Raw genomic sequence first — 27,674 nt, forward strand, 5'->3', positions numbered from 1 at the left:
GGCGCTTCGGGAACCGGGGGCGGGGGCTTGCGAGCAAGGCATCACCATCTGTGGAGAGGGCTGCTTTGCGTGGAGATTTTAAAAGCCCTTTCTTTCCTGGGGAAGCATTCTGCTTAGTTTCATTGTGACGTTTGCATAGTGGCCGTGCAGGGTGTGTGTGTGTCTTACTACCCCTCACGAGAAAGCGGATTTTTTCTCTCTTCTCGCAGCCCAAGCTACATAACCAGAGCTCGATTTGTTTTTCGGCCATTCGGTTGCAAAAATTAATAATGATGAAGTAATGTCCCCTACCGAGCTGCCAGAGAGGATGTTTACATACCATATTGCTAATAACGGCTGCTGGGTTTTTTGTGGTTTTTTGGGGGGAGGGGAGGACCTGATTTTGATTGTTCGCATACTTTGTATGGATCTCCTCCTCCCTTTCCCTGCCTGCCCCACCTCTTGAAACACAGAGAGCAGTACATAATAAACATCATTTGGCTCCTTTTAAAATGGAAAATTTCAAAGTGAGGTGCTGTGTCTCCAAGAATGAAATGGCCGAGGGTTGTGGAAAGGTGTTGCCATCTGCGGAGATAAGCAGAGAAATATCAATGTGTAAACCAGCTCCTTAGCAACTCCTGTGGACACACAGTTTCTCTACCTATCACTCTGCTGCTGGTCAGGCAAGACATTTTCAGGGATAAATAAGATGTTTACATCTGACCCTTTAACTTGTAACTTGTTTTCCTTTCCTCTTGACCAACTTTTTGGTATAAAATTGTCTCCTTTCCAAATACTATTTACACACATCACATGATTACACCAAGATGCTTTATGTTGTGTCTAAATATTGATTCAGTATACATCTGTGTCAGGAAATCAAATCTCTTATAGTTCTTGTGGAATGTGATATAGTGGAGCCCCCTCCCACAAAAACAAACAAACCCCTATTGGGTTTATAACTTTAACATTTTAGGGGGGGTGTCATTATTTTTAAAAAAGACTCATCTATTTTTTCAAAAAATATCAGCGTAATTGTGTAGATTAAAGCTTATTACTTAGTGTGATTCATCCATGAAGAGTGTTCTTTGGCCCAAACCTAGCTTGGCAGGTGGTTAAAAAAATCTATTTCAGGGTAAGTTTGCCCCTTTAAAAAAAAGCAAAACAAAATGTGGATTTCGTGTAAAGTATTTCAGTTGATACCATATTGTGCATAAGATATGAGAAACACAACAAAAGAGTAACTTTTAAGCTGATAGTTTTTCTTTAAGTTAATTACAACCAATAAATGTGCATAAAGATTAATGAAGGTATAGCCAGGTGCTCTTGATCAAGTGTAATAGGGACACAAAAAAATAATAAAGCAACTATATTTTTGCAATGGATGCCTTCTATACTTCGAGCATATTTTCTTATTTTTTAGAATTCAGAGAGAGAGGCAAGGTTAGTTGTTTGGTCTTTATATCTTGTCTTTGCTGCTGTTGGTAGTGTTGATGAATATTTGGGGAAACAGTCCATGCTGTTAGAACGAGTAGATTTTGCAATTTCAGCTAACTGGATCTAAGCTTCCAAGGATTTAAGTAGGACTGCATTCAGATGTTACTTTTTTTTATGTATCAAGCTCATATACCACCCTTCATCTAAGGATCACAGGGCAGTTTACAGTATAAAGGACAAACATACACAACACAATAACAAACAAAACGGTACACACACACACACACACACACCAGACTTTATTCTTTCTTCCCAACTTTTCCAACCTGTTATTTTTATGTGATCTTTCACCATAGCTGCCAAGTTATCCCTTTTTTACAGGGATTTTCCCTTATGCTGAATAGGCTTCCTCGCGAGAAAAGTGAAAACTTGGCAGCTATGTCTTTCACATAAAAAAGATTTCCACTTCTGGAAATCTGGTGGAATCTAGTGAAAGTTTATTGCTAGTTTTTGTGTTGTAAACATTTTTTCCCCTGGAAACAACTCTTTAAACACAGAACCACAGGAGTTTTGAGTTGTAAGTTTCCCATGGTTTTCATGAATCACACCCCCACTGCTCACGTAATGAAATTTTGGGTGGTGCTTTTGGTATACCATGGGGTCAATCATGAGGGAGCAAGTGCATGTGTGTTTGTGTGTGTGTGTGTAAAGGGTGGAGGAGTGGCAGCCTCTCTGATGACATTCATGCCTGGTGTGATTGAAATTTAGTGCAACATGGTATTATATCAGTTGGAAAGCCACAGTTCCATAGTGCAACAGGTTCTGCAGTGTAAAAGGAACGTTAGAAATCAGGACAGAAGTGGTAGCATTATAACTAGTAAAACTGATATTAAAGAATCCTATGTCTGAATGCAGCCTAGATCTTGATCGCATGCATGATGTGCTTGTATTAGTGAATGTTGGTTAGAAAAAATAGGTTTTTTTAATGCATTGAAGGATGATGGTGTAAGCTACTTCAAAAAGGTAAACCAAAAATGGTTGCATTTTAAGAGTTTGTTCAGAATACAGTAGTGTCATACTTCAGAGCTGATAGTATTCCAGGCGTTTCATTTCTATAACTGATTCGTAAAATTCTATTTTTGACAGTTTGTAGATGTGGTTTTCAGCTCTTTTATAAAAGCACATAAATTTTCCAACTGTGGAGCTGGTGAGTGATTTTTTTTGATAGACACAACCTGCAGTTCAGAATACAATATAATCTGCATGCAACATATTTTCTTCAGTAACTTCTTATTCCATCTCAAATTGACCAAAAAAAGGGAGTTGTCATGGTAGGCAAAATAGTGTTTATGAAACGTCTTACTAAGGGGAAAAATGCATTGCCGCAACTCTTAGTTATATATTAAGAGTTTGGACTGTGTGGAAATATTAATAAATCTGTGAATGTTCATAAGTGAAAATTAGACAACTGCTTCTGTCTCTATCTTTTGGAAATACTTCCATAAAAAAAATCATATGGATCATGCAGCTACCATGACCCCATGAAACATTTCTTACATCATGATACAGAGACTGGATAATGAATGCAGTTGTGAAAAATTATGATTTTGAAAGCATCATTGAACTGGAAGCTTCAGAATATGAAAACACATGAATATAGAGCCAAACTGGTGGTGGTTTGGTTCAGGTTCACTCACAACAGACGTGGTTCAAACTAGAATGGGTTTCGTAATATGTTTCATCTGACTGAATTGGTTTACGTGACAGTGTAATGCAAATATTCATAATCTCAGACTGTTTGATCCTGGATTATTATTTATTTCTGAAACAAAAGATATCGGTTTCAAAGTAAGTTGCGGTTCCTGACCATTGGCCATGCTGGCTGTGGCTGTTGGACGTTGTAGTCAAACAACACCTGCGGGTGTTTCCCATTTCCCTGATGGGAAAAGTTAAAACGTTTAAGACTGCGATCCCATAACCCTTAACCCACCTTGGTTTTCGCCAGAAGTGTTAGATTACAGTTCCCATCAACCCCAGCCAGCATGGCCAGTCCAGGCATAGGCACACTCGGCCCTCCAGATTTTTTGGGGGGGACTACAACTCCCATGATCCCTAGCTAACAGGACCAGTGGTCAGGGATGATGGGAATTGTAGTCCCAAAACACCTGGAGGGCTGAGTTTGCCTATGCCTGGTATAGTCCAAAACATCTGGAGGGCATCATGTTGAGGGAAGTTGCTGTATATGTTCACCTGGTAGTATGTTTCACTGAACTCCTTAGGCCTTGCTCCTGAATATACCTGCATAAGTAGTGTTCTGTCCTCTGTAAATAACAGGAAATGTCCTTGTTTTCTTGGGGATATGTCCTGCTGTCTCTATAATAGAACTACTGTCTAATTTAGAACTGCACTCTGACAAAATAAAATAAACCTGAATTGATTAACCTTTTCTTTATAGTCTCTCTCACATATCACTCTCTTTCATGCTCTCAGGTTGCCCTCCCTGGTTTTAGCTGCTCCAGGCCTTGGATACTAGGAGGCTGTTGCCGTCAACGTTGCCTCAGGCAAGCCTAGTGGACATAGTCTGAAGTTTTAACTGCCGCCCTATGTTAATATTTTTGGGGGGGTGGATGGGGGATTGTTACATTATTTGTTGTAAGCCTCCCTGAAATCTTTTGGTGTTATGTGGCAGGTTGTAAATCTACATACTAAAAAAAATTTAATTAATAGACAACCTGTAAGGGAGCTCTCTCTTTAATAAGTGGCAGTGTTAGATGCTGACTATGAGGTCAAAGGTTGGGAAGAAAAGGTTTTTGGCAAGAACACTTAAGCTGCCGCAGAGACAGTTCTCTGACTAACTGCCGCATAGTGGAATACACAGAAGTGCTCTTCTCTTCGCATCCCTCAGGTGTCCTGTCTGTTGCTTCCTAGCCCTGACAATTGTCCATACTGGTTGGCGCTGATACAAATTGGAGCCCAAAACATTTGGAGGGCACCATGAAAGCTACCCCTGACATAACACAGGGGGATATACTTGGCTCTAGACGTTGGAGGACATGTTCAGCTGGTGCTGTAGTCTACAGGAAGTGAGGTAGTAGTCAAGTTAGGGCAGAATGTATGCCTAGATAGTCTCTTGGAGGAGGACTTGCTTCTGCAAAATAAGCTGCGGCTCCTGTAGAGAGGCAAGAAGGGGTCTTCAGGAGTAAAGGAGGGCTTGCTGGGAAAGGGCATCCTTGACCCATTGACTGCCACTGTGTTTACATCCTGGTGAGCTAAGATGGGCTCTGTCTCTGCCATGTGTTTTCTACTTATTTGGGTACACGTGACAGTTGGCCTTTCCATGCTGTCTTGTGTTTACCCTTCAGACTTTATGTTACCCATCAGGGACAGTGGTTTAAATGCATCTACTGCCATAAACTGAATCGGTTCTCAGTGTGTCAAGCTCTGTAGTGCAAATTGAATGCCATTCATTCCCTTATCCGTTTATTTTTAAAGTATGGCTTTGTAACTTACCAATATAGAACAAGTCTTTGATCGACAGTTTTCTTTATAGTGTGCTTCTATTTAGGTTCAATTTAACAGGATAACTCTTGCAGAGTGACTTTTTTTGCAGAGCTCCAGTTCCAGAATGTCAGTTAATACCAAGGCATTCCTGTCATGAATCACTTTTGAAAGCCATGTTGTACCCTTTTCCCTTGTGTGTTTCCTAAATGGAGGGAAAAAAATTGAGAGGAGTTTGCAGTAACAGCGGAACGGTGCCACTTGCTTTCATTTTTAACATTGTCATTTTAGCAGAGAGGACTTGTCAACATAATTTATGTGAGCACGTCTTGGGTTCCAGTGCTAATAATCTTCCTATTGTTAAAAAGCATCAAGCCTAAATGTGCTGTGTGACTGTGTCCTAGATGAAGGCTACAGATAGAGATCTATTCCAGCTGAGGTTGGTGAAGACAAATTTTCTGTCAGATTGGGTGCTTGCTGTACGGATAATACTTTAGCAATTCATGCTGTTGTGAGAACATCCTCATTACATTCTTAAAAATGGCAAATTCTGAATTGGACGCGCTTGACAGATTGCAGAAGACAAGGTAATACCCAGCAACAGATGCCCATCAAGTCATCTTGCTATCACTACTGACTAGAAATTATTATCCAGATAAAAGCTACTAGTCCACAAACTGTTTTCTCATATGCCCATGTTCAGGACATAGCTCAGTATTGTCTGCTCATCTAGCTCAGTATTGTCTGCAGTGGCTTTCCAGGGTTTCAGCCAGGAAACATCCCCAGCCCTATCTCAAGAGGCTGAGGATGTAACCTATGTCCCTCGGCATGCAAAATAGAGGCTCTAGCACTGAGCTGTTGCCCTTCCAACATCTTTTGTGGCTCAAAAGGGAAAACCTAAAAACAGCCACACTTTTGTAATGTTTCCCTCCTTTATCTCCTGGAGGCAATTCTTTCTTGTCACAAATGACCAAGCAAGCAGGCTTACCTTTTCAGTGGAGTCCTTATTTAACCATTCTCTCCTTGTCTCATTGCCCTCCCCCAGGTGTTAATTTCAGGAAAGGAATAGTGCTTGGGAGGTCTCAAACCAGCCTGGAAGTCACACATCTGATAGAGTATGTCCTTTTACTTAATCCCAGACACCTAAGAGCAGTGCTTGGTTGCTAGTGGTGAGGAAAGCTAGCCCTTTATTTATTTCCATGTGAAGCACAGCCACCTTTAGTCTTGACCATAGCTGCCAAGTTTTCCCTTTTCTCGCGAGGAAGCCTATTCAGCATAAGGGAAAATCCCTTAAAAAAAGGGATAACTTGGCAGCTATGGTCTTGACTCAACAATTTTGCTGAAGTCAAAGGGCTTCTGAGTCTGTAGTTAACTCATGGATGGGGGAGTGCCTGGGAATCCTGTGTTTGCTTGCTTCCAAGCTCTGTGATAAATGAAAGGCAGGATGTAAATGTAATAAATGACACTTGCAGAGTAAGGGATTTCTAAGGGCTTACAAATGAAGAAATCCATAGAGAATTTGTAGGCATATGTTAACAATAGAGGTTTCTAAATTTATTTTGGGTAAGACTTCACTGACTTTCAGATTTGTTGCCAGAACTTCGATTATGTTCTGATCTCTGTTGGTTCTGCAGGTTCCCATGACTTTCTCGGCAAAGATTAATGATCATGGATAATAGGAATCTAATATCCTGATTTATTTATCACTCATGAAAAATGTATGTGAAATTCATCCAGATAATCATGTGTTTTTGGTAGGACAGTCCTGTGGAGGCACAGTACTGCTGCGGAGGCAAACATTTTATTGAAACCCACAAGAATTCATTTCACCTGTTCTAATACTCTGATGTTAAACAGAAATACAGATAAGTTTTTAAAAAGTGATACCTATTACTTTTTGCACAATATGTTTAAATATGTCCTGGCTATCTCTTGGTGTCTCTGAGGTCATCAGGCTTGAGCTTCCACAGCTGCTGCCTGACATGAATATCTGTTGGCAGCAACAACAGCATATATCTTCTATGTTTAAGATAATATTTTATTATTTTGCTAATTATGCTGCCTTAAACGTACATTTTATATTTGACTTCCTTTAGTATTTTTTTCTTTTGAAATGTTCAAGGTAGATTGTTTTTGCATTAAATGTGCATTTTGTACATGACCTTCATTGTAATGTTTAGATTTGATATCTTTGAGATAAATTTTAGGTTCCTGTTAATTATGTTGTTTTGAATGCATACTTTATGTTTGACTTTCTTCTGCAATGTTTTCTTCTGGATTGTTTGGTGTTTTAATGTAGACTGTAAACCACTTTGATATTTTTTTCTTAGCAATTTAAAGTGGTATAGAAATGAAAAAGACAACAACAGGCAGCATTGGTGAAGCTTTTCTTTAGGAAATGTGGAACACCTTGGTTGCTCCATCACATGTATACCTGTAGTGTTGTCAAACAATCAGTTGCTATTTACTTGCAGCAGTGCCTGCCAATTGTGAAGTGAATAGGGCCCTGAAGCACAGCATGGTAAGGAAATCTGTGGTGGAGACCTAATCTTTATGGAATTGAGCTCTAAGAAGACTTGTAGTAATGTGCATAGATTCAAAGTTACTAAATAACTCCAATATTGAAAAGATGGGTAGATAATTCATCCGTACCTCCTTCTGTGCCAACTTCCCTGTGAAGCACCCTACTCCATTATCTTAATGCACACCAGCTTTTAAGTTTCCTCAGTGCCTTTTCCTTACCTTTGATGCTTAACTAAGGCCTGCCTTTCTCCTTTCCCCTCCTTCTCTGCCAAAGACTTTATCAACAAAAACACTGGGTAGAATCCAACATTGTGTAAAGGAACAGGCTCATACAATGGGATTTCATCTTCCTCGACTCCCCCCTGGACCTCCACAAGCACCCCAAAAAATCTGCTCCAGAGGGTCCACCGACCCTCCGGAGCAGATTCTGAGGCTGCATTGGGGGATGAGGGAGAGAGCAGGTGAAATCTGTTCCTCTCATACACAGTTTTAGTAGGTTCTATCCAGCACTATCTGGTCTGATCTCCCTTACTCACACTTTCCAAGCTTTCCCTTTTCTTACCGCTTCCCCAACCCCTTTTCTCTTTTCCTGTCTCACTTAACAAGCTGAGTACCCTGATCTCATCACCTATGCTCTGGTGCTGCCCTTTCTCAGCTTCTGGTTGTCATGTCCTCTGCCATTTTGCTCCTCGTAACCACATAAATGACCTTTCCCTTTCTTGCCACCATTTGCCATTCCCCTTTTCTTACCGAAATACCTTAATTTATCCTGTCCTCCTGACAGTTGTCCAGTTTCCCCTTTCAACAGCAAGCTCTTAAAGTCTTCTTGCTGCCTTAATTTTCTCCAGCTCCATTAACAATCTGCCCTCTGTCCTCTCCTGGCTCTCACAGAAATCTATCCTGCAGCCAAATCCAGCAGTCTCCACTTTGTCCTTATCTTCCCTAACGACAGTTGATCACTCCCTCCTACTTGACTCTCTTCATACTGTGTTTCCATGTCTTTGCCCTCGCAGGGTGGCTCATCAAATCTCATGACTCTCAATACTATCTATTTACTGATGAAACCTAGATCTACCTTTCTGCCCACCTCTCCACCTGATCTCCAACTGCCTAGCTGATATCTCTGGTGGGATGTTTCATCATTGTCTGCGACCAACCTAATGCACTTTCCTCCCAAGTTTTTCTCTCCTCGTATATTCCCTGTATCCAGGCATAAAGCCCATGTCCATTCTTTGATTTTTCCTTCTACCCCTCCCCCCCCAAACCCTTTCTCTTTATTGCCAAGACATGTTGCTTCTCTCTGTACAACTATCTATACGCTTTCTGTTTGCCCTCCTAGGGGAAACCTTGGTTTGCAGTCTAGTCATCTGCCACCCAAACTACTGTAATTTTCTTGACTGTTTTCTTGTTGTCATGCTGCCGCTCTGATGCCTCCATGTCATGAGAAGCATATGCTACACAGAACATATGATGGTCCACCTTGGATTTCTATCCTGTCTTGGATTCAGCACAAAACCCACATCCTTCCCTTCAATTCCCCTTGTGGCTCTCTCTTCTAAGTCTTCATAGTTTTCTTCCTGTGACCTTTCCTCCTCACACCGTAGCATCCTGAAGTGTCTGGAGCTCTCTTGTGTCTTGAAATTGCTTTCCCTGCCCCTTATGCTTAGATTTTCCTTCAAAACCCTTTGTGAAGCCATTCCTTCAGATTGCCCCATGTTTGCCATGAAACCTGTGGCAAATCCACCTTGAGTACTAAACCTAAATAAAGTCATACCTCGGTTTAAGTACGCTTCGGTTTGAGTATTTTCACTTTAAGTACTCTGCAGACCTGCCTGGAATGAATTAATCCACTTTCCATTACTTTCAATGGGAAAGTTCGCTTCAGGTTAAGTGTGCTTCAGGTTAAGTACGGACTTCCAGAACCAATTACACTCATACTTCGGGTTAAGTACGCTTCAGGTTGAGTACTCCGCGGACCTGTCTGGAACTGATCAATCCACTTTCCATTACTTTCAATGGAAAAGTTCACTTCAGGTTAAGTACAGACTTCCAGAATCAATTGTGTTTGTAAACCGAGGTACTACCGTGTTTCTCATATTATAAGACATGTCTTATATTTATTTTTTCCTCAAAAAAACACACTATGGCTTATTTTCAAGGCATGTCTTATTTTTTTCCTTCTCCTCCTGCCGCGGCTGGCATTGCTGCTGCGCCTATCACTATGTCTTATTTTCGGGGTATGTCTTATATTCCTTGAATGCTTAGAAATCCTGCTATGGCTTATTTTATGGGTATGTCTTAAAATATGAGAAACAGGGTACTGTATGTGTGTCTGAAGGCCTTCTATCCCCCTATTTATCCTTGCCTCCCTCCTCTTCCCCTCCCATTGCCTGCCCGGTGACAAATAGTTTATTGTAAGCTCCTTCAGGTCAGGGACCTGACTTTCTGTTCTGTACATAGGCCACTGTTTCCAACGGAAAGGGCTTTTCTATAGCACAGCTTACACACAGCATATCAAAATGTTGTTTTCTTGGCTTTGTGTTGTTCTTTAGGTGTGTTTACTTAAGAGGCTTGTTTGTGTGTGGAGTTTGCTAAGGGCAGCTTCAGGTACAGATACTTGAGTTTTTTCACCTTTACACGGAAGCAGAACAACTGGGAAAGAATTGTGGCCCCACTTCCGTTTTTCCTGAACCTTTTTCCCCCACGGAACGCTGGTAAAATTGTTGAGGTCTTGGTGCACTACCTAATTATTTTTCTGCTTGTTTCAGCAATTGTAATGCATGGTGCTATATGCTGTATTAACTTTTAATTGTTTTGTATTGCTTCTTTTATTCCTTATTTGTTGTATTTTGTTGTATTGGAATTCAAATTGCAATACAGTAAAATGCAGTGTAAGAAATAAAATAAGCACTGAAATACAGTTAAAATTTAATATGAATATTTAATGTGGACTTGCCACGGACCACCTGAATGAAGTTCAACTACAACTACAACTTGGGAACCCCTGCTTTGAAAGCAGGAGGTATGATTTGTACCAGTGCCAGGCCCCTGGATGGATTCCGGTCTTCCTCCCTGCACTCTCCCACATCTGTGCCTAGTCACCATTGCTGACTAGAGAGAGGAGACAGGTGAGCTAGCAAAGGCAGCTTGTGTTCCTTCTGGTCACTCCCCTTGTTTCCTGGTAGTCTCCACCCACACCAGACTTCTTGTTAGGACTGCTTTGTTATTTTGGGTCATGTCCCATATGAATGTAGAGATGAAGAAGTTTCTTGTTGGGAATAATTTTTGGGTGGGAGAACAGCATAGTCCCTCCTGTGCCCACAGATGCTTCTATGTAAATGAAATGGTCCACTCATCAAACTCCTCCCCCCCCCCCGTCTGCCTTGCTTGTGGTTTTGGAGCCCAGCTTGGGAAATGACAAAATTGCCATGAATGTGAAATTGAGAGCAGCATCTACAGGTCCTTGTGAAAGTGAGTGTGTATCAAGTAAAAAAAGTATTAGTAATTTATTTATTTTTATTAGGAACATAATTTTGTGGGTGCTTCGGGGGCTACATCTCTGTTTTGGGACACCCAGGGAGTCTCTCTGAACCTTTCTCCTTCAATAGCTGCCTACACTGAACTGGAGGTACGGAAGAGGCCTCTGGCAGCATTAATTTAAAAAATCCATCTGTGTGTAGATCTGGCCACCTAGGTCTGTGGACTGTGGCTGTTGCAATTGCAGTGGAGAATCTTCTTTCCAAACATATCGAGCCTTAGAGTTGGAGTCTTTACCTTGCCTTGATCAAGCAGTAACAGTTCAATAGTTTGCATGTCTATCCAGAAATAAATCAGTTGGGTTTACTCCCAGGTAAGAATGTATCAGATTTCTGCTTTAGCAAAATATGAATTAATTTTTACTCAGTTACCGGTAATTACGGTATTATTTTACTCAGTACAGTTTCATTTCTGGGTGCTGATGAAAACCTAGCCTTTGCCATTAAAACATTTATGTGTCCCTGTGCCCTTGTTTTTCAACTACAGGCCTGTTATTTGATAAGCTGTATTATTTTTATAGATCTCCCGCATCCTTAGTCATGGTCGGTTTCTAAAACTAGTTCACTTCAGTGAGATTTGTGCAGGGGGGGGAGAGAAGAGCTTATTCAGGCATGTGAACCGCTGGGGAAGTTTGCAAGATTGCCATATGTTAACTTCTCTGCATTTCTGTTTGCTCAAATTTTGGTCCTTTATAGCTGGGAGAGCAGTTCAGTCTCTAAAGAATCAACATCTACTACATTCCACTGTGGACGCATACTGGTAAAGAAAATAGCAAAGAACACTCTTTATTTTGGATAGCATGCCAGTCAAGTATAACGTGTCGAAGTAAAGCTTGCTTGCAGTTATTTGAAAAGGCGATAGAAAAAGAATGGAGCAAATTATAGGAAATATGTGTTTTCTTGGATGACCGTTGTGTGAATAAATTCCTTGCTGTGTAATTTAACTCTAGAATAAGCAGCATTTTGAGTTGTCATCCAGTTTGGAAAGCTTCTAGTGCCAAGGGTAATCTTGTGAAAACACTGCACATGATTGAAAACATAAGTTTAAAATTGAGGTCACTTAACAGTAATAGAATGGTGTCCCATCATAACAAAACCCTAAAGCATGATAGCATGTGAGTTGCTGTCCATTTATTTCCTCAACTGATCTTTACAATTCAGTTTGGGGAAAAAAGGCTTTTTGTTTTCAGCTAAATTCAAATTTGGGTTGGATTCTGCAGTTGCAGGATTGTAGAGTGGGTTTCTTTGTGTGTTTTTTCCTGAGCATGTATTCAGCCGTGCTAAAGTCAACAGTGATGTAAATCTATACTTTGTTCGAGGAAATTTTCATAATTTCAGTGTGTGTTGTCTTTAGTTTATACCTTTCAGGTTGTATGTTAGAAAGCTAATCCTCTGTGAGTGGATGTTTCCTGAATTTGGATAATTGATCAATTGTCTGCTTTAGGTGGGGTCTTGAAGGAGCAGATTAATAGTTTACTGGTGCTCCTGGACCCATATTTGTTGCTAACAGCTCAGGTGACTTTGGTGGTCAGAGAGCCTTTTGCCGTCTTAAATTGGCAAGACAGCTATGGCTGTTTCTAGATCAGGATAGCCTGACTACTCTTGTCCAAGTGACTCCCTTTCAGGATTGTTGTAAGGATTACAAATACAGTAGATTTACAGTAGGTTTAGAGTGTTCACATTATAACAACAATAAAGCAAACAGCAGTAAAACCAATAATAAAATCATGATTAAACTAATTTATACAACCATGCCATTAAAACAACTTTCGTTCTTTGGCAATTGAAACATTTTCAATTTCAGCTAGCTTTGCCCAAACAGCTTGTTAAGATCAGCCATACTTAAGCTTGGAAGGGTTTAGACCAAGCGCCACCGAAGCTGTGGTGAAGCTGGTTAATTTTGAATGTAAATGTATGAAGTACTGTATGGGGAAAAGAGGGAAAGGTGGGACAGTGGGTACATATGGGGGACAAGGAAGATGAACCTGCTTTCTGCCTATTTTAGACATTGTACCGGTCATCAAGACCACATTTTTAGGTGTTAGTGTCTTCTTGACACCTGGAATTTTGCTTATAAGCAACTAATAGCAATTAAGGTTTTTTGCTTTTTGTATGTGTGTTTAACCTAGCATAAACTTCCTTTAATTTCAGTTTAGATGATTAGCCTAGGATGATTTGATAAACAACTGAATGACATGTTACATCAGTAAAAGCAAGTGTTGTTTGTGAACAGTTTGCTTAATGAAGACAAAAGTGCAAAATAAAACTGAATGCCTGAGCTGTGGTATTCCCACAAGCAGCATTGTCAGTTGAATGCAATGTAATTGTATTTTGTACACTTGCCAATTAAGCAGCTATGCTATAGACGGGACGGGAGTGGATTACCTCTTCAGAAGATTGAAGAAGAGTGTCTCAGAACAGTAAATCAAATAAACTAGAAAAGTTACAAAAACATGCTGAGGGTGTCGTTAAAATATCAAAAATTACCACCACACTGACATATATTTGGCAATATTCACATCAACTGAGTACTCTCTGAGCCTTTAAGGAGAATAGTGGTTGATTATAATTCATTATCTTGGCTTTTTAAAAGAATATTAATCCCTCAAATTCCTTTAATATAACAAACTTTATGTTATGCCATTCCCACATGTGTTGGCAGCTCCTCGCCCCCTTTCACACAGGTTAAAGGGCAAACGTTCTGCATTGGCAGAGAATCCTGCATGTACTCTTCATTTGCGTTGTAAGGTCTTGTATGTATAGTATGTATTTGTGAAGCTTTTGTATGTTTTCCATGTCTATAATAATAACAAAACGTCTCCAAGTAGAAAATTAGCACTGTGGGTATGAAGTTAGACAAGAATCTATTTTTCATGTTCTAGTTGGTGTCTTTTGTTTGCTTACTTGCTTGCTTACTTACTTGTGCATGTTTATACAGGAGCGGTAAAAGAAAAATCATGGTGAAACATTTAGTGTGATGTGTGAATGTGTGAATCTTTGTAGAGAAACTGGACCAAAGAGCATTGAACTTCCTTTGGAGAGTACACAAATGATAGAGATAAATATAATGGTGTGTGACTGAATTCTTAGTCATGCCAATAAGCAGTTGTACACGCCCCCACCCCCCACCCCGGTGTAATATGAATAATGCAGCATACTTCGAATTTCCTGTCCAATTATTTGACATGGAGAATATATCACAGGGTGGTCATCTGTAATGAGTGTTGTAATGAGTGGTGCAGGTGACTAACATTTGAGGGTTGTACAGGAATAGGAAATACCCATTCATGATTATTGGTACAGGTATTTAGCAAGTACAGTGGTACCTCGGGTTAAGAACTTAATTTGTTCCAGAGGTCCGTTCTTAACCTGATATGGTTCTTAACCTGAAGCATGCTTTTGCTAATGGGGCCTCCTGGCGCCGCTGGCGCACAATTTCCATTCTTATCTGGGGCAAAGTTCTTAACCACTTCCTGGTTAGTGGAGTTTGTAACCTGAAGCGTATGTAACCCGAGGTACCACTGTATATAATTATATTTGAGCCATGTGTGTCAGGTAGGTCTCTCATCCTAATTGAGACATTTTTAGTTCTATTTCTTTAATGTAGCCCTTCATCCTCATTTGTTGACCATCTTACCAAGTTTTCTTGTGTGCTTAGAAGTTGAGGTGCTTTGCTTCATTTCAGGATGCAGCGAATATAGAGTATCCAATTTAAAATTTGACTACTATTATTAATTATCATAAGTCCTGAACAGGGCTGCTGCCAAAATATTGGATGCAGGACCTTGGGAGCGGGAAATATTTCCCCAGCTCTTTCATTGGATGTTTTGTCAGTCTGCTGCATAAAAAGTCAGATTTCTTGGCTGCAACAGCATTTTAACAGCTTCACATTTTTATCCACCTTTTGTCACCATGTTTCAGAGACCCTATAATCCTTGCAGACTAAATAAATATTGCCGTGTTTTCAATACCAGGCTGTTATCTTAAGTGCTGCATTTTGGTCCTTTGTCAAATAATGGGGAACTGTACTACTGATTCTGATGCCTATTTGTTTTGCGGTCTTCTGGTGTGATTCTTTGCCTCTGCTGTTGAGTAGCATAGTCAATATGCTTTATGTAAATTGATTACTGCAGGTTTTTCCTCAAGTCCCACATGTTTGATTATTCAAGGAAGCTGACTGTTAAGCCAGTCCTTCTGAAATTTTTGTTTGTAATCTCTGCTTCATGCTTTTTGCATTGACACTGCCCATCTACAGTGCATTTCTGTTGGCACTTTACAAGCTATGGGGTAATATAGCCAGGAACATCAATATCTTGTTTGGCTTCATTTATCTGTGGCATTTACCTTGCTCATCCCAGACCTCAGTAAAAAGGCAATTACTTGTGTTCTCCAGTATGACACTAAGCTTTTCACCTGCATTTGGCTTTAGTGTGATATAGCAAGCAAGACTACCAGCTTACATATATTGCAGAGCTCCTGCAACACTTCGAAGTTGAGGGGGAAGACAAGCAGATGAAATGAATGTGATGATAATGAGTGCCAGAGAAACGAAATAAGCAGCGTATTTCATGGAAAGGGTAAAACTTGCACTGGCATCAGCCACCCTGCATCAGTGTATTTTGCAGAACATTTCCTGGCTTTCAGATCCAATTAATAACAGATTCAGTCCTGGCTCCATTTTGCAGCTGGTTGCTAGCAGCAAGTTTGTGGGAGTCAGTGTGGTACAGCCGTTTAGTATCATGGATTCAGTGCGCCTGATTTTTTTGTTGCCCTAAGCTGTGTGCAGTCAGTGTACTGTGCAAACTACACATACAATGCACTTTGCTGAGAAAATGACATGGAAGTGCTGGGTGGTGTGCCCTCAACTGCTTGAGTAGGGCTGGAAAAATCCCAGGCATCCAGTACAAAACATGATGTTTGGATTCTGGAATGCAGGAATTTTGACATATAATTCTAGTTATAGTTCTATGTCCCATGTTGGGTTTGCTTCACCATTTTTCATTGTGTTGATATCCTGTTGCTTGTTTCCAGTGTTTGAGCTCTTTCAGAGGTGCATATCTGCACACTGACTTGAGGCCATCAGAGCATTGGATGATGTTTGTAGGATTTGTGGTAGGGATAGATGCACTGCAACAAAAGGAGATGGGAGTAGGGACCGAGGACATAGAACTACATCATAAACAAAGACAAAACTCCATATGAGGATTCTCTTTAGCAAATAGCTCATGGCTTGCTGAGAAGTACTGATTTATCCACCTTATGAATGGGAATTTTAGTACATCACCAAGGTCAATAATGGCTGTTTCCTCTCCATTCTAATACAGGATTAAAAATGGGCCAAGTATTTGAGTGGGTCTTACTTGTGTGACAGCATGTGAATCCCACTCAGGCCATATAAGAACTCTCCTGTGCAGATAATTTATATTTGTTTTTTTGACTTGCATTACCTGTATCCTTTTTGTCCTCTTGTATTAAAGATTTAGTATAACCTTTAACAGCCCAGTGCTTTCAATGTGGCACTAGTGTCTGGAGGGCACTAGCTAGGGGAAGCCTGATCTAAGAAATTTTATTGGCATTGGGGAAGGCTGGTGTAAAATAGCTTCCTGGTGATTTTTGCTATGACAACAAATAAGCAATGGTGTTGCACCAGTTCAAGTAGATTGTTATCACAATGGAATAATTACATTTAGGTACTTGATTTGATTTGTTATCTGGATGAAAATAAATGTGTTGTGCTAGATGATTAGTGTAGGCTGTAGGAAGTTTTATTTATGTATTTTTAAAACTCACAGTACATGTTTTAAACAATTCCCCCTACGACTTGTGTAGCAGTGCCAATTTATGGCTTTCAAAAAAGCTAGGTAAGTAAATAAACAATTTCAGTCTTCCAAGCTGAACAAAAAGAACAAATAAGATAAAGGTATGTTCTACTTTCTGGACCATAAGAAAACACTTATTAGTTGTGCTTTGCATGGGGAAAAGAGCATGGCCTAGTTGGGTGTGTGCAAAGTCACTGGACTTAAGAACAATCCCAGGATGCAGTTTTTCAAGTAAGATCCTCAATGTGGAAAAATGGGTTGATGTTAAGTATATACCCTCCTTCAGGCTTCAGCCAAGATCTGCTCCTCGTTGCCAAACAAGCAACATTGAGGCTGGATCACGCAGAGTGGGGTTTCAGGGACCAGGGGTTAGGGCTACGTTGAAATTATGGTATAGGTCTAAATGGAATCAGCTGAGAATGACCACTAGGGTTGCCAGACTCAATAGAGGACAGGATTTCTGTGCCTTTAATTGCCCTGCTCTCTTTTGAGTCTAGAAACCTTAGAGAAACCTGCAGACCCTTTGCTTGGAAATTAAACAAAGGGTCTGCTGGTTTCTCTTTAAGGTTTCCAGACTCAAAAGAGAGCAGGGCAATTAAAGGCACAGAAGTCCTGTCTTCTATTGAGTCTGGCAACCCTAATGACTACAGCCTATGGACACCCTTGCTCTGCAGCAGGAAGAGTGCTGATGTTGCAGGAGATCAGGTGCTGGGTAGTTGTTAGGTGATCTGCAGGAAGACACACAGTTTGTGGTAGCTTGAGGTAGTTGAAAGGAATCTTTAGCCAACAACACTCTCACTTCTGGGTAAGTGAAAATGAATAATCGTATTATGAGGGAATGCTGCATATTTAATATACCAAAGGGTCAAAAGATAGGACTTTTAAGCTGTTCCACTGCATGTGCCAAATTTATCTTCATTTCACAATAACAAAGTTGAAGACCTTGTGACCATATACAACCTAGTATGGCCTAAGGAATAAATGAGATCTCTTAGTATCTTCTTCCCATCTCACGCTAAGCCAAATCAGAACTTTTGAGTTACAGGAAAACAGATAACAAAGATATCAAGTTTGTTGCACTAGTTTTGCAAGCTAACAACCAGTGAACAGCAAATTTGGACAGTAATCGGAGAGATGATGTGCTCTTTTCAACCACATTGTATTGGTATTGTCAGCAACCAATGTAATCAAAGAAGCAAGAAAAGTGTGTGTGTGTTACTGAGGTTGAAAATAACCCTTTCATGAATCTGCTCAAGCATAATACCACCGGTAGGTGTTCCCTCATCCACCTTCTGTGTGTCACACACTTTGTAGTGTATTTTTAAGAACCAAAACCAAAACAAACAAAATGCAGGAAAGAGGCAAGGCCATGGCTCAGAACAAAAACTATTTAGGATATGCATCAATCAGTTCTTTATAGTTTGGGGCTTTAAGGAATGTATTAAGTTGAGAAAAAAAGGTTCCTTTTAAAGAGGATAGGTGTATGCAGGTGAGCATTCTTGCTAAAATGCCACCAGCATTAATATTTTAAAAAGAAAAGTTTACAATGTTAAAAGTTTAAAACAACATTTTTAAAAAAATGGGAAACAAAACAATATACTGTAAATGATAAAATTGAAGAAGAATGTGATTTTTAGAAATTCAGAATTAGAAAAGAGAAAAATTCAAAGCCTTGGGAAAGTTTTTTTTAAAACAATCAGTTTAATAAAAGTTGAAAAGCACTGCTTATAATGAAATAAACAATATACTGTATTTAATTAATAGTAATATTAAAGTGTTTTGGGATCTGACAAAGCAATATAAAACAGGGAAATTCTTCTGGAAGTCCACACTTAACGTTGCTATTGACAGTTGCTGTCAGACTGAGATACTACTCTTATTTATATTCCACTGCACTTTGAGGTGTTTTGTAAAAGTAACACACTTTTCCGAATCCTTGCAGTGTAAAATCCCTATAAGGTGGCTGCCTTTAAGGCTGATGTTTCGGTATTGAGCTGCTGCAGTCAGTTTGTTTGAGGATGATTATTCCTGGATACAAATGGTCCTTTTTTCAAAGAATGACCATAGTTGGGTGCCCAGGTAAAAACCCATCAACAACAGCATTACATTGCCTAATGGAACTACAGAGCTCAAAAGAAATCTTTCTCTCTCCCACAGAAATGGGGAGTTGCCTGTACTGTACTTGTTTACTCTGCAGTAGCCCTGTTGTCCTCTAATTTAAAGGCCCCAAAAGGTTTTATTATTTTGTTAAAGACCACTTAATGTAATTGTTTGCCTTTGCAACAGAAGTAAGTCACACAGGGTGGTTCAGAAGTTTTCCCGCCCCCAACATGTCAAAAGGACATGGTGCTGGACCTCAAAAGGACATGTTTGGGGGGGGATGTGGGGTAGCCCTGCCCCCTTCGGTTTGATATGTGCAGTGTCGTCACTGTGGCACAGTTATACTGTCATCAGTCTGTCATTTTTAGATCGCCCATCATGCATGAGCAGAGTAGTTGCGTCCTTCCTGCTATGTTTCCCCCTCATCCTTATTGTGTATACTCCTTTGTAGCGCTGGTTTCTGAATATACCTAAGGGCTACTGGTTGTTCATGTGTCTGTGTGAGGAGGAGGGGAGATGGCAGGAAGTAGCCAATCCAGGATACTTTGAATTCAGCTGTTGAATTCCCAAGGAGACCACCTTAAGGAAGGGGGGATCCTAAACCTTAGCGACACATAAGCAGGAAGTGGCAACAAAGAGAGAGGAATAGGACAGAACTCCCAGTGCTGTTAGGCCATCCTGTTGAGGTGGGTGCTGCCCTGTCATAGTTACCTCCTCACTCCATCCCTTTGGCTAGTGTGTGCTATACGTACATAAACCTCTACGACAGGTGGGCCCCGATTGGTATGAGAGATAATAATAATATATTATTTATACCCTGCCCATCTGGCTGGGTTTCCCCAGCCACTCTGGGTGGCTTCCAACAAAATATTAAAATACAGTAGTCTGTCAAACATTAAAAGCTTCCCTAAACAGGGCTGCCTTCAGATGTCTTCTAAAAGTCTGATGTGCATAGACAATAAGGCATCATGCAGTGCACAACTTGGTATTTCACATACTGCACAGCTGCCGTCATGCATTTTGAACTGTTAATAAGACATGATAAATTATGTCATATGCACATAATTGTGAGTTCAGATCTCTCTGGTACGCAGGCTCTTTGACATCTGGTGGGAGGGTGTTCTATAGGGCGGGTGCCACTACCAAGAAGCTCCTCTGCCTGGTTTCCTGTAACTTCACTTCTCACAGTGAGGGAACCGCCAGAAGGCCTTCGGTGCTGGACCTCAGTGTCTGGGCAGAACGATGGGGGTGGAGACGCTCCTTCAGGTATACTGGACTGAGGCCATTTAGGGCTTTAAAGGTCAGCACCAACACTTTGAATTGTGCTCGGAAACGTACTGGGAGCCAATGTAGGTCTATCAAGACCAGTGTTATGTGGTCTTGGCGGCCGCTCCCAGTCATCAGTCTAGCTGCTGCATTCTGGATTAGTTGTAGTTTCCAGGTCACCTTCAAAGCTAGCCCAATATAGAGCGCATTGCAGTAGTCCAAGCAAGAGATAACTAGAGCAGTGTTTCTCAACCTTTTTTGAGCCAAGGCACACTTGTTCCATGAAAAAAATCACGAGGCACACCACCATTAAAAAAGTTAAAAAATTTAACTCTGTGCCGCCCTATATTGACTATATAATTATGACTGTAAGAAACACTTGCCAATTGCTGTGTTGGTTGCAATCTCCTGTAATAAGGCTTCACAAGCCGCTGATTTCTCTGCCAGCACAATCCTTTGCTCAGCAAGTTTCAGGTTGAGCTCATCTAGCCAGCTTCTTTAAGTTTGTCTAAAACCACCCTCCCGTGGTGGTGGCTGTTGAGAGCTGCGCTCGCCCCGCGTCGTGACCCGGCCGGCTTCCTTTCCGGCGGGTCAGTGCTGACTATTGGCGGCCGCCAGGCACGTGACAATGCAAATCGCCCTTCTCGTCGCTGCACGTCGCGGCACACCAGCCAGCATCTTGCGGCACACTAGTGTGCCGCGGAACAGCGGTTGAGAAACGCTGAACTAGAGCATGCACCACTCTGGCGAGACAGTCCGCAGGCAGAGGGAGTCTCAGCCTGCGTACCAGAGAGATCTGAACTCACAATTATGTGCGTATGACATAATTATCATTTCTTATTAACAGTTCAAAATGCATGACGGCAGCTGTGCAGTATGTAAAATGCCAGGTTGTGCACTGCATGATGCCTTATTGTCTTTCCACATCCAGTGCATGTACACAAGACAAGTTGCTTCTGTTCTCCACTTGTGGAGATTTAACTCATGGATAGCCTGGAGAGAAGACCTAAATCCTCAATCACAACTTATGTAGCTGGAGTAGCCGGCATGGTGCCCTCCAGAGATTGTTGACCTGCAGCTCCCATCATTCCTGGCCATTGGCCTTGCTGTTGGGGACTGGTGAATATTGGGAATCTAGTAACATCTGGAGGGCACCATGTTGACTATTCCCCACCTATAGCTCCTTGCACTAAAATATGTCCCCAAACGGCAAAATAAGGGCAGTGAATTACTGTCCCTGGTAAAGGTAAAGGGACCCCTGACCATTAGGTCCAGTCACAGACAACTGGGGTTGTGGTGCTCATTTTGCTCTATAGGCCGAGGGAGCCGGCGTACAGCTTCCGGGTCATGTGGCCACCATGACTAAGCTGCTTCTGGTGAACCAGAGCAGTGCACGGAAACACTGTTTACCTTCCCGCCAGAGCGGTACCTGTTTATCTACCTGTACTTGCACTTTGTGCTTTTGAACTGCTAGGTTGGCAGGAGCTGGGACTGAGCAACAGGAGCTCACCCCGTCATGAGGATTCGAACCGCCGACCTTCTGATCGGCAAGCCCTAGGACAATTGGAACACACATTTTCTGTATAGTCTAGTCCCACCAGATTATAGTTTAGTCTAGTCCTGCCACATTATAGCTGTCCTTTAGCTGATGAGCTGAATGGCTGTTTAGGTGGATTTCTTGTTCTATGGAGCCTATTTGGTGGTCTGTTCTATTTTGTTGGTGGATACCACAATCCACAGTTTGTTTGGAAGGCTAATGCTGTGGTCATAGTGCTGTCTTCTGTTGCTGGGTGCTGTTTTTTGGATTGTTCCCCCCCCCCAAGCATGAGTATGAGTATGAGTAAAACATAACAAGTTTTGTGATGTTTTGACCATAGCAACAAAACAAAGCTTTCATCCTTCATCCATGTGATTAAACCAGAGTGGATTCATGTATAAAAACCAAACCCATATATGTCTTCTCTTAGCCCTCCAAGTAAGCAACCTCAGAAAAAGAACTATACTTAATGTTCACATAAACTGTACAATGGTACTATACAAGTGAACTTTAGATATTAATCTCTTTGAAAATTCCACTGGAGATGCTGGCATTTTAATGAAATGATAACCTGAAAAGGCCTAGAAATGACAGGGCACTCTTGGAAAGTAATGTTGGCCTTGAACAAACCAATTAATTTTGCAATACTAGACATACCTGGAAGTTAGTTTCAGTGAAAACAGCGGTGCTTCCATCCAGTTAGATGCCCTTACAATCGCCTGTAATTTACATGTTTATACCAAAAGAATAATAATGGCTGTGTTCTCACAAAGGTGGTTATGGTTTGTAAAAACAATCCTAAGAAACAGTTCTGTCAATCATAACATGGAACAGTATATTAATATGGAAGTTCTTATCATGATAACAGCACAACCAGCAAAATAGCAATAAATCAGAATGTGACATTATTAGCAATAATTAGTACATTGCAGCTCCAATACCAGACTATTCAGTCAAGCTCCACCTAAGCCAAATACTCACTAATAGCACATTCCCATGTTGGGGTGCACCCAAGTAACCATATCCTGTATAGATTGCAATCTGAAAATATGCATAGAGGGGCCAGGAGAGCTTCCTGAGCCTGTGAGTTCTAAAGATTTGGGTCAGCAATGAAAGTTCCGCATCTGCTGTGCTTCCAGTCCTAAAGACCTTAAAGTGTGGGCATTCTCCAATTGGAGAAGGCCGTCCTTAAGATATTCTAGACACAACCATGCAAGGCTTTAAAGCCTTAATTCATGGTACCAGTTTTAAAGTTCAAATTGAATCGGAAATTATCTTTTTTTTAAAAAAGCCCTCTAAAAACTCTACTTCATGCTTGTTGCTGAGATACTAAGTTTAGAAAACAGCATGCAAAATAGCCAATCTCATTTAAAAACAAAACATCATTTATACACAGTGTCAACACTTCTTCTCACCCAAACTGGCCTGTGCTGCATGCAATAGATCTTAATGTTAAATCATCTAATTTTCTATTTTAGGGTAGGCAATGAGTTGGCTAAAACATCGATCATGTCATGGATAGTTTTTCAATGTTCTTCAAGGCCAGCAACCACTCTGATGCAGTAGGGTGTGTTGAAGTTTCCAACTTTTCAAATTCTGAAAATGAGGGGGTGCTAAATGGTTTAAACTTAGGAATTCAAAAGATATTTTGGTTAAATTAATATAATTTAGTTTTGGTTGGTAATTAGAATGTGTGTAAAATTGCATAGAAATCATTAAAAATGATTGCCAAGTACTTGAAGTATATACAGCAGGCATCCCCAAACTGTGGCCCTCCAGATGTTTTGGCCTACAACTCCCATGATCCCTAGCTAACAGGACCAGTGGTGAGGGATGATGGGAATTGTAGTCCAAAACATCTGGAGGGCCAAAGTTTGGGGATGCCTGATAAACAGTATTAATATTCTTATTTTTATTCTTATTTAGCATTACCTGACATTTTCAGACACCAGTTTATGTATTTCTTCATCAAATGTAAACGTACCAAGCTAAATGTTGTCCAGTCACAAAAATAATGGCAGGTTTTGTATTCTTCACAGCCCAAAACATATTTTTAAGACCTCCACTGACGAAATTGCAAAAAATAACTTTCACCCCCTAGAATGACACATCCTATACGATGCACTATCTCATATGGATAAAAGCAAAACATGTGTGACAGTGGCCATGCCAGCCTCCAGGAAATGGCACCACTTGCACAGCAACTTTGCTGGGCACTCTTGGCCACAGCTGACACATCACTTCAGGAGCACTCCCAAGCTGAAAACTTGGTTCTTAATGGGCAATCTACACCTGAAAAATGTTGAACACCATTATCTGAACCAAGCATTTCTCTAATGGTCATCATTTCAGAACCCTCAACCCTCCCTGAAACCAGAAAGTGGGGAGAGAGTTGAATACTACCTGCCTACCACATTCCAAATCCTGAGGCATGTGGTTTGATGCACACATGATGTATAGTTATTTAAAAATAGCTGTTACAGATAATAGTAGTGTTTGGCTGTTTCTCAGTATATTTTGTGCTTGTGTGCGTGAGTATGTGTCCTCTGTGCTGGCTCAGAGGCTGTTGTTAAGTCTCCTCTTACTGTAGTTCAGAGAGGAGAGAGATTAACGTTTAACAGTGTATGTTGAACTGAATATTTATTCTCATGATGCCTTTCCATAGGGCACCACACAGCACCTTTTAATTAGCTGGGAATTAACCATTTTCACACTTCCCTGTGAGTAACTATAGATCAGAAGCAGATTTTTTATACCTTGGAATAATAGTTAATCTTCACTTTGTTACAGATTCAGTAGCAGACTTCCCTAAAGCAATGCTTTTCAGGAGACAACTTATAGGAAAGGCTGCCTTTCAGTTCTGTTGGTGGTTGTTAGGAATCAGCAGTGCTTGTACATGGTGAGGGATGGGAGATATTTCATTCCCTACATGGTCGAAAATCATAATTCTTAGCTTGCTAAAAAAATTGTGGACCAAAGCGTGAGAATAGTTTTTAAACTATGATCAGTGGTTAAGCAGGGTTAACGTGTCTGCCCCAGGGTTGTGTGTGTCACAATTGCTTTTAAGTGCCATCTTCTCCCTCTGTTTTACCAGAAATACTGCCCTTACTGAGGCTTAAAAGAAAAGCATCTGAACTGTAAATGCTGATTTTATAAGCTAAACTGTAGAGCTCACTAATACATGTTGTGACTGAGTAGTGCTAGCCTTTTCTTTAAGCTATGATTAATATAGTCTTCTGTTTAAAGCTATTAAGTGTAGTGTTGTAATTGATTTATATTAAGCACAGTTTTTTAAAAAATTGGCTGTAAATTTCAAGGATGCTGGGGAGAAATTATAAAGGAACACCCCACCAAGTCCCAGTGTAGAGCAACTACAATTTCGCATTAATCTCCATGCATAGTACCCAGCGAGTTCTTTTCACGCAGCCCTTTTTCATGAGTTAGCTGCCTGCGTAAACGCCTAGTTGTGTGTTTCGGAATTACTGTAAGAACAACGCCAGTATAAGATGTTGTGACACTTCTTTTGAAAGGGCTTCTAGCAGAAGGGAGAAAGCAAAAGGGCTATGCTTAATCAATGTAAATGTCAGTGGCTTATTTTAATAAATTCTTGATTTAACGTGGCCTGTTTGCGGTTGCACGTTTTGTAAGGAATTTGCCATTCCCTTTCGAAGGTAGGTGACATTTAAAAGATCTGTAAAGGAGATTGGCTTGACAGCTTCAAATTACATTTGAAAGAGTTTTTCTTTTTCTAAACAGAAAATGAATACTTCCTTTTCTAAATGTCATCGCAAAGGCACAAACATATTTAATCAAATTTATATATTTAATTTATGTAAAGTTAGATTTTCCCCCTTATTCAAGAGAGAGAGAGAGAGACCTGTTACATTTTTGCCATTTCAAAGGTTTAGCAAAGGTAGCATTTGAAACTCTTGAGCTTTCTGAATAAATGAATCCATTGTTTGTAAGGAGTTCTGGAATTCTTCAAAAATTGGCATCAATTTATTACTTGAGCCCTTTCTTGAGCTAGATATTTAGTTAACCTCTTGCTGTTAGAAGTACCTAAAGATTTTTTAATAGAGAACTATGTGTAACAAATTGTTGGGTAATTTTGGTAAAAATAATAAATAACTAGAAAATATTGCAACACAACAGAAAATAGGATAAATATAAATTTATTATAGGGAAGTTTATTCCATCATTCAAACAAATTCCCAAGGCGATTAGCAAATAATAATTAGCATCTGCAGTGATGTTAAACCATTTTCTATCATACCCTTCAAGCCAGTAATTGCTCTGCATACTGCTTTTACCTTGCCAGTGTTTTATTTTGCAAGCTTTATATACCGCTCAATCAGCTTGCTGCAATCAGTTAAGCCTCTGCATTCTTGCTGCCTTGGGCCCAATTATCCACACGAGTAACACCTGAGCATGTGTTCTACAGCAAAGGTCCCAGTGAGACAAGATCGTGCCTCTTTCTTAGTGCAGTTCTTTGGGATGACACAGTCTGGAAGAACCTGCCTTTCATTTGCAGCACATCTTATCTTCCTTGCATGTTCTTTTATACTTTGGGTGATTGCGTTTATCCAGGACAAAGGCAAGTTACTGAGAAGACATTTCCACAATGTCTTTGCAGATGGAATGTTGGAAAGTGTCCAAGTAATTGCCATAGAATGTGTGTGGTCTTAACATTTTAGCAAGTGCCTGCTCTGTCATTTATTGTGACACTAGGAAGCTGAAAAGTTGTACTGCCTTTGGTCATATGTTTACTCTGAAAGTGGTACTGACTCTGACTTATTGCCCATGTGGAGATTGCCAGTGCAGTATAAAAGGTTTGATTTTCAGGTTTCTTCAGTATCCGTGTCATGATTTAACCTCACCATAGCAAGACTTGAAAGCTGACATCTGTCTTTGGATATTTCAGAATAGTGTTTTTCTTGCTGTTTGTTATTGTACTGAACAAATGCAAGCGTTCCTTTCCTGTGGTTCAAATAAGACTCCCATAGATAATTTATATACCACTTTACATTTCCAGTAAAATAAAAATAGCTCTAAGTGGTTTACAGCATAATTTTATAACAAAATATCACAATAAAAAATTACAAATGTAAATCAATTTCAGGATGCAAGAGCCATATTTAAAGTAGTATAATCAATGGCAAAGCAAAATATCCTCTTAAACCTCAAGAAACACTACAAGTAAAAATCAAGCATAAAACTTGATAGAATGTCACATACTAATGCAACAGTAGTCGCCAAACAAAATGTATTATGGGCAAATCTCTAAACAAACAATCAAACGAAAAAGCAAAACGGAGGAGCACCCTCTTCACATAAATGGCTATGTCCACAACTTCTCTGCTTGAAATGACTGCTTCAAAAATTACCTTTACCAGTTTTTTATTTCTTTGCAATGTTTATAAACTTCTTTTTAGCACTTTGTGATCCCAAAGTGATGTTTCAGAATGATGAAATAGTAACAGTTTCCACAAGATTGCTCAACTCCTTGAAACTGTGAAAATTGGATAGAATCTTTTCAAAAAGTTTGATTGAATATGTGTTCTGGAGTTAGTTGGTGTTTCTCCCCAGTAGTTGTGTGATCCATTCTTTATGTTGGTGGGTTTCTTTTTTGTTAAACAGAATTTGTATACTGCTTCATCATGAAAAACCTCTAAGCAATTTACACAAAATATACACATACAGTAATCAATAAAAATCAGAAGTTAAAAACAATTTGAAAAATAAAAATAAACCAATCTTTTAAAAACAGCACATTATACAATACACGTGAACGTTAAATATCTAGATAGACTTGCCAAAACAAAGTTTTTAGCAGGCACCAAAACGAATACAGCAATGGCCCCTGCCTCATAAGAGTGGACAAGGTGTTGTATGTTTTAGCCAAGTCAGTCATACGTAAAGGTAAAGGGACCCCTGACCATTAGGTCCAGTTGTGACCGACTCTGGGGTTGTGGCGCTCAT

At 40.2% G+C, this 27,674-nt stretch overlaps 1 protein-coding gene across 11 annotated transcripts in view; it reads left to right on the top strand.

Moving 5' to 3' along the window:
* CTBP2 (C-terminal binding protein 2) overlaps nucleotides 1-27,674 on the top strand; it is a 210,726-nt gene that overhangs the window by 1,944 nt on the left and 181,108 nt on the right. The window lies entirely within an intron of this gene.

Source organism: Zootoca vivipara, chromosome 5, assembly GCF_965207765.1.
Source record: "Zootoca vivipara chromosome 5, rZooViv2.hap1.1, whole genome shotgun sequence".
NCBI classification, from domain to species: Eukaryota; Metazoa; Chordata; class Lepidosauria; order Squamata; family Lacertidae; genus Zootoca; species Zootoca vivipara.